At 48.6% G+C, this 6,406-nt stretch overlaps 1 long non-coding RNA gene across 1 annotated transcript in view; it reads right to left on the reverse strand.

The window, feature by feature from the left end:
* The window catches only part of LOC110257458, a 64,502-nt gene extending 63,924 nt beyond the window's left edge, over positions 1-578 (reverse strand). Inside the window, exon 1 of the long non-coding RNA XR_002340070.1 lies at positions 286-578. This is a non-coding gene — a long non-coding RNA (uncharacterized LOC110257458). The remainder of the gene's footprint in view (positions 1-285) is intronic.

The following is a 6,406-nucleotide window of genomic DNA, read 5'->3' on the forward strand; positions in this document are numbered from 1 at the left end:
GCCACAGATCGAACTCACGGACACTATGTCAGGTCCTTAACCCTCTGAGCAACAATGGGAATTCCACCAAAATAATTTTTAAAAGAAAACTACGGGACTCCTGGTTTCCGGCCTGGCATGTAAGGGGGATTAGAAGTCACCACCCCTGCCTCACGCGTGAAAAACGGAATAAACTGAAAAATCGACAAGCCTCAGGTCTGTCAGAGAACTGAGATCAGGGGGCAAACGGCCACCCCCCACCCCCCAAATTAGAAACACACACAGGCTGATGGAACCACAACTCACAGGAGCAGACACCTCCGTGGATCCAGCACCTGGGCAGGTAAAGGTGAGGTCTTGACAAACTGCCAGAGGCTCAGTGTGGACTGTTCTGAGAGTGAGAATCTTCAGGGGACCCAGGGATGGGAGAACCCCCCACTCTTCCGGGTTTTGCTTCCAGGGGCTTTACCGGGTCCTCGGAGCCAGCATCAGAAATCAGCTCCCTCCCGCTCCCAGGCCGGGGGAGGAAAGAGGCCTCGTTGAAATGCTCCAGAGCTTTCTGTGCTCAACAAGCACAGCCCTCAGGGGAAAGTACTTCCCCAGGGCCCCACCTACCAGGGGTTTATCCGGCACACCTGCGCGGGGGGGAGGAGATGCCCACCTCCCGCCCTCTCCTGCCATCTGAACCCCCTCAGAGGGAGCAGAAAAGGCCAGAAGCAGTGGTGAAGTCCACAGTCCACGGGCACAGCGTCACCAAAAGGCGGGGAACCTGGTCCAGGACTGGAGAAGCCGCCCTTTCGCCCCCCTCTTACCTGGGCGCCACTAAAGGGACTGCAGGTCCCTTCACCCGGTGCCTCACGTTGAAAGGTGGCTTTCAACAAAAACTTAAAAGGATACTAGAAGGCAAAAAACACAATTTAAGGAGACAGAGCAGATGTCAGAACCCGACTTGGAGATGGCAGGGAGATTGCAGGTGTCAGACTAGGATTTTTTTTTTACATTATTTAATTTAATGATTGAATGGTTTAAATGATTTAGAATTCAATTAAATGATTAATATGCTAAGAGCTTTGAGGGAACAAGTAGACAGCATGCAAGAACACAAGAATGATATAGGCAGAGGGGTGGACATTCTAAGAAAGAATAAAAGAGAAATGCTGGAGATTAAAAAAAAATAATACGAGAGAAAGAAGGAATGCTTTTGATGGAATTACTAGTATATTGGACACAGCTGAGGAGAGAATCTTTGCACCTGGTGATATGACAATAGAAACTTCCAAAAGCAAAGAGAAAAAACACAGAAGAAAAAACCCGGCAAGACAGAGCCTCCACCACCTGTGAGACAGCTACCAAAGGTGTAACATAATCATGAATGAGAGCCCCAGAAGGAGAAGACAGGAGCGGGAGAAATATTTTGCAAAAATAATGGCAACAATTTCCCCAAGTCAATATGAGACACTGAAGCACAGGGCCAAGACTTCCAAGAATAAATGTGAAACAAACAAACAAACAAGAACAAGAACAAACAAAACTAGGTACATCGCACTGAAACTTAAAAAAATCAAAAATAAAGAAAAAATTTGAAAGAAGCCAGAGGAAGGAAACCACTTTACCTACAGAGGAGCAAAGACAGGAATTCTACTCACCTTCTTTTCAGAAACCATGTACACTGGAAGAGAGTGGAGCAAAGTATTTTAAGTTTTTAAAGAAAAAACCCCCTGGAATTCTGTACCCTGAGAAACGATCCTTCACAAGTAAAGGAGAGGAGTTCCTGTTGTGGCTCAGCAGGTTAAGAACCCAATAGGATCTGTGAGGACGCAGGTTCGACCCCTGGCCTCGCTCAGTGGGTTGAGGATCCAGTGTTGCCGTGAGCTGCGGTGTAGGTCAAATGTGGCTCGCATCTGGCACTGCCGTGGCTGTGGCTGAGCCTGGCAGCTACAGCTCCCATTTGACCCCTAGCCTGGGAACGTGCCTATGCTGCAGGTGTGGCCCTTAAAAAAAGAAAAAGTGAAGGAGAAATGACAAAAATGCAGGGTATGTGTTGCTGGTAGACCTGCCCTTGTTCTTTCGAGAGAAGGAAAATGAACGATGCAGTTCAAAAATTGGATGTACATATAAAAAGCAAAAGCACTGGAGAATTAATAAGTGAAGATAAAATCCAAACTTCCATTTTTCCTATTTTTTATTGACCCAATGCATCCAAATGATTAATCCAATTGATCTCGATGCAATAATATCAACAATCACATCAACCAACAATGGTCTAAATGTGCCAATTGAAAGACGGAAATTGTTAGGCTTAGGCTCGGAGTTCCGTCGTGGTGCAGTGGTTAACGCATCCGACTAGGAAGCATGAGGTTGTGAGTTCAATCTCTGCCCTTGCTCAGTGGGTTAACGATCTGGCGTTACCGTGAGCTGTGGTGTAGGTCGCAGACGCAGCTCGGATCCCGCATTGCTGTGGCTCTGGCGTAGGCTGGTGGCTACAGCTCCAATTCAACCCCTAGCCTGGGAACCTCCATATGCTGCGGGAGCGGCCCAAGAAATGGCAAAAAGACCAAAAAAAAAAAAAGAAAAGAAAAAAGAAATTGTTAGGCTGGATGTAAAAACATTTACCCATCTATATGTTTGTCTACAAAAAAACCTTTATTTATTTATTGGTCTTTTTGTCTTTTTAGGGCCACAGTGAGACATATGGAGGTTCCCAGGCTGGGGGTCCAATTGAAGCTTTAGCTGCCGGCCTACACCACAGCCACAGCAACGCGGGATCCGAGCCGCATCTTCGACCTACACCACAGCTCATGGCAACGCCAGATTCTTAACCCACTGAGCAAGGCCAGGGAGACTGAACCCGCGTTCTCATGGATGCCAGTCAGGTTTGCTAACCACTGAGCCACGACGGGAATGCCAAGAAACCCATTTTAGACATAAAGACGCATATAGATAAAAGTAAATATGCAGATGGAGTTCCCTGGTGGCTCAGTGGGTTGAAGATCCAGCATTGTCACTTCTATGGCTCTGCTTACAGCTATGGCACAGGTTCGATCCCCGGGCTGGGAACTTCCACATGTCATAGGCACAGCCAAAAAAAAAAAAAAAGTTAATGGGTAGAGGAAGATACACTATGCTAACACTAATTTTAAAAATTGGGGAGTTCCTGCTGGGGTGCAACGGGATCGGAGGTGTCTTGGGAGCACTAGGATGCAGGTTCAATCCCCAGCCTGGCACAGTGGGTTGGGGATTTGGCATTGCCACAGCTGCAGCTTCGGTTGAGACTGTGGCTCTGATCTGATCCCTGGCTCAGGAACTCCATATGCCTCAGGATGGCCCAAAAATGAAAAATAAAATAAAAATGGGAGTAGCTATATTCATTTCAGACAGGGCAGACTTCAGAGCAAGGATAGTTATTAGGGATACAGAGGGGCTTTACACAATGACAAAGAGGTTAATTCTCCAGGCAGATGTTACCATCCTTCAGGCACATGCCCCTATAACCACCGAGAATCAAAATACTTGAGGCAAACCCTGACAGAACAGCCGGGAGAAACAGGCGAACCTGCTGTTAGAACTGGAGGCTTCCACCCACAACTGTCAGCAGTGGATACACTCCCCAGGCAGAAGGTCAGTGAGGACACAGTTGAACCACCATCAGCGCGCTGTGGCTATAAATGACATCGCTCCAATACTCGTCCAACAAGAGCAGATTACTCAGAGATTCCGTCCATGGCGCAGCAGAAACGAATCCAGCAAAAACCAATCCAGCTAGGAACCAGGAAGTTGCAGGTTCGATCCCCGGCCTTGCTCAGTGGGTTAACGATCTGGCGTTGCCATGAGCTGTGGTGTGGGTTGCAGACGCGGCTCGGATCCCGCATTGCTGTGGCTCTGGCGTAGGCCGGTGGCTACAGCTCCCATTAGACCCCTAGCCTGGGAACCTCCATATGCTGCGGGAGTGGCCCTAGAAATGGCCAAAAAAAAAAAAAAAAAAAAAAAAAGAAATAGACAATCTGAATGGGCCTATATCTGTTAAAGACATTGAATCCACAATCACTAGTTTTCCTCGGCGTTCCCGTTGTGGCTCAGCAGTAATGTACCCAACTAGCATCCATGAGGATGCAGGTTCCATCCCTGGCCCCGCTCGGGGGGTTAAGGATCCTGTGTGGCTGCGGCTGTGGTAGAGCCTGGCAGCCGCAGCTCCAATTTGACCCCTAGCCTGGAACTTCCATATGCCACCGGTGAGGCCCTAAAAAGACAACCACAAAAAACAAAACCAAAAAACAATCAATATCCTTCCAAACAGAAAGTAAAAGCCCAAGACTGTTGACTGCTGACTTCTGCTACCCCTCTAAGGGAGAAGTTCCACCGCTTCTCTGCCACTTCCTTCAGAGCATAGAAGCCCAGGAGAGCCTCTCAATTCCTTCCAGGAGGCCAGCGTTCCCCTAATATGAAACCAGACAAAGGCACCGCAAGAAAAGCAAACTACAGACCCACATCGCTCACGAAAAACATCGCCGACAATATATCGGTACCTCAAACCTGACAACGTATTATAAAAAGGGTGATGAATCACGACCAGGTGAGGTCTCCAGGTACGCAGAGCTGTTCAACATGCAAACATCCATCACATCAATAGGCTGAAACCGAAAAATCACAAGATCACATCAACAGGTACAGGAAAAGCATCCCACGGAATCCAGTACTCATTCGGGATAAACACGTTCGATAAAGAATAGAGGGGAGCTGCCCAATCTGACAAAGAATATCTGAGAAAAACAAACAACAAACACACACACACAAAAACCCAAAAAACCGCTTATGGCTGACGTCATACTTGATGGTGAGACACTGGAAGCTTTCTTGCTGAGCTCAGACTGGAGGCAAAGATCAGCCCTCTCCCCACTGCTTCTCAGCGTTGTACTGAAAGTCCTAGCTGATGGCCTGACACAAGAAGGTAAAATGAGAGGGACACAGCTTGGGGAGGAAAAAATAAAACTGTCGTGTTGGCAGATGATTGTCTATGTGGAAAGAATACACCCCAGACTCCTGGGACTCGAAGGTGGTCGTAACAGAACGGGAGAAGACAAGGTTGAGATACAAGAGTCAACTGCTTTCCTACACAGCAGCAATCAACAAGTGGACTTTGAAATGGAAAACACAATAGCACTTGTATGAGCACCCAAAAAAGGGGCTTTAGTGTAAAACTCACCAAATATTTGTAAGGCCTGCGAGGAAAGTTAGAAACTCTGGGGATAAAAATCAACCAACAGCCACAGAGAGAGAGTTCAGTTTGTGCACTGGCAGACCGAATATGGCCAAGACACCGACTCGTTTCAACTCGGTTGGGAAATTCCAGGCAGTCCCGTCGTTTGCTTTGTGGATGTGAACACTCTGACTCTAAAGTTGATGCGAAGAGAGAAGCGTCCCGCTAGAGCCAACTCGCTATCGAAGGAGATAAATATGTCTAAAGACTGACATGACCAAGCTTCAAGGCTTCCTGAGGTGGCCTCTGAGGAGGCTGTGGACCCTGGAGAACTGCTGGAGGAACGCTCAGCAGCCTTGGATACTGTGGACCCCGCCTTCCTTCATAAGAACACACTCGGCCCCCCATCCTCTGGCTGTCCTCCTGTTTCACCCCTTGGTCTCTAGCTTTCTCGCCCACGCCACCTCCTCCCCCTCTTGGCCATGGAATGTTGGAGATCTGAGGACTTGGCTCTAGACCTTCTCTCTCCACCCATACTTGCACCCTGATTTCTCCTTTGAGCTCTCAGCCACCTCCCTATCAGCAGCTCCCCTTGTCTGTCTTCGAGGCACTTCAAACACTGCCTGTGCACGGTCACGGGCCCTCCGCCTGCCTTGCTCACTCCGGGTCCTTTTTTGATGCTCTTTATCAGGGGAACCGTACCACCATTTCTGCTCAAGTCAGAAACCTAAAAGCCGTGCCTGAAACGTGTCCCTTTTACCTCATTTCCCATCCATCACCCAGTGCCCCCGCAGCAAATCTTCTTATTTCTCTCTGTCTTCATTTTACTAAACTGGTGCATCATCTGTCACCAAGGTGGCTGCACTAGCCTCCAGGTGTCTCCTCTTGCTCTCTCAGATCCTTCCACCACCGGAGGGGTTTCGTTGTTGCTCTTAGCACGCTCGTTCTGTTTGTTTTAGCTATCTTATTGTCACTACTCTGATAAAACCTCTCCGTGGCTTCACAAAATGCCAGACTCGTGGGGTCCAGTTTTATAACCCCTCCCTTGCATTCCCCAGCGCGCCATGTGCCCGCTGCCGCCACACGCCTTCACATTCGCTGTTTCCTCCTTTGGGTTGTGATTCCTCCTCTGCCTGGTTGAGCTGACTTTCCGTCGTGCTTCAGACCTCGACACACGCATCGTTGCCACAGCCTAGCCTTCCCGATGCCCCAGGAGAGGACAGGTTGTCGGAC

The sequence above is a fragment of the Sus scrofa genome, chromosome 17 (genome assembly GCF_000003025.6).
Source record: "Sus scrofa isolate TJ Tabasco breed Duroc chromosome 17, Sscrofa11.1, whole genome shotgun sequence".
NCBI lineage: Eukaryota > Metazoa > Chordata > Mammalia > Artiodactyla > Suidae > Sus > Sus scrofa.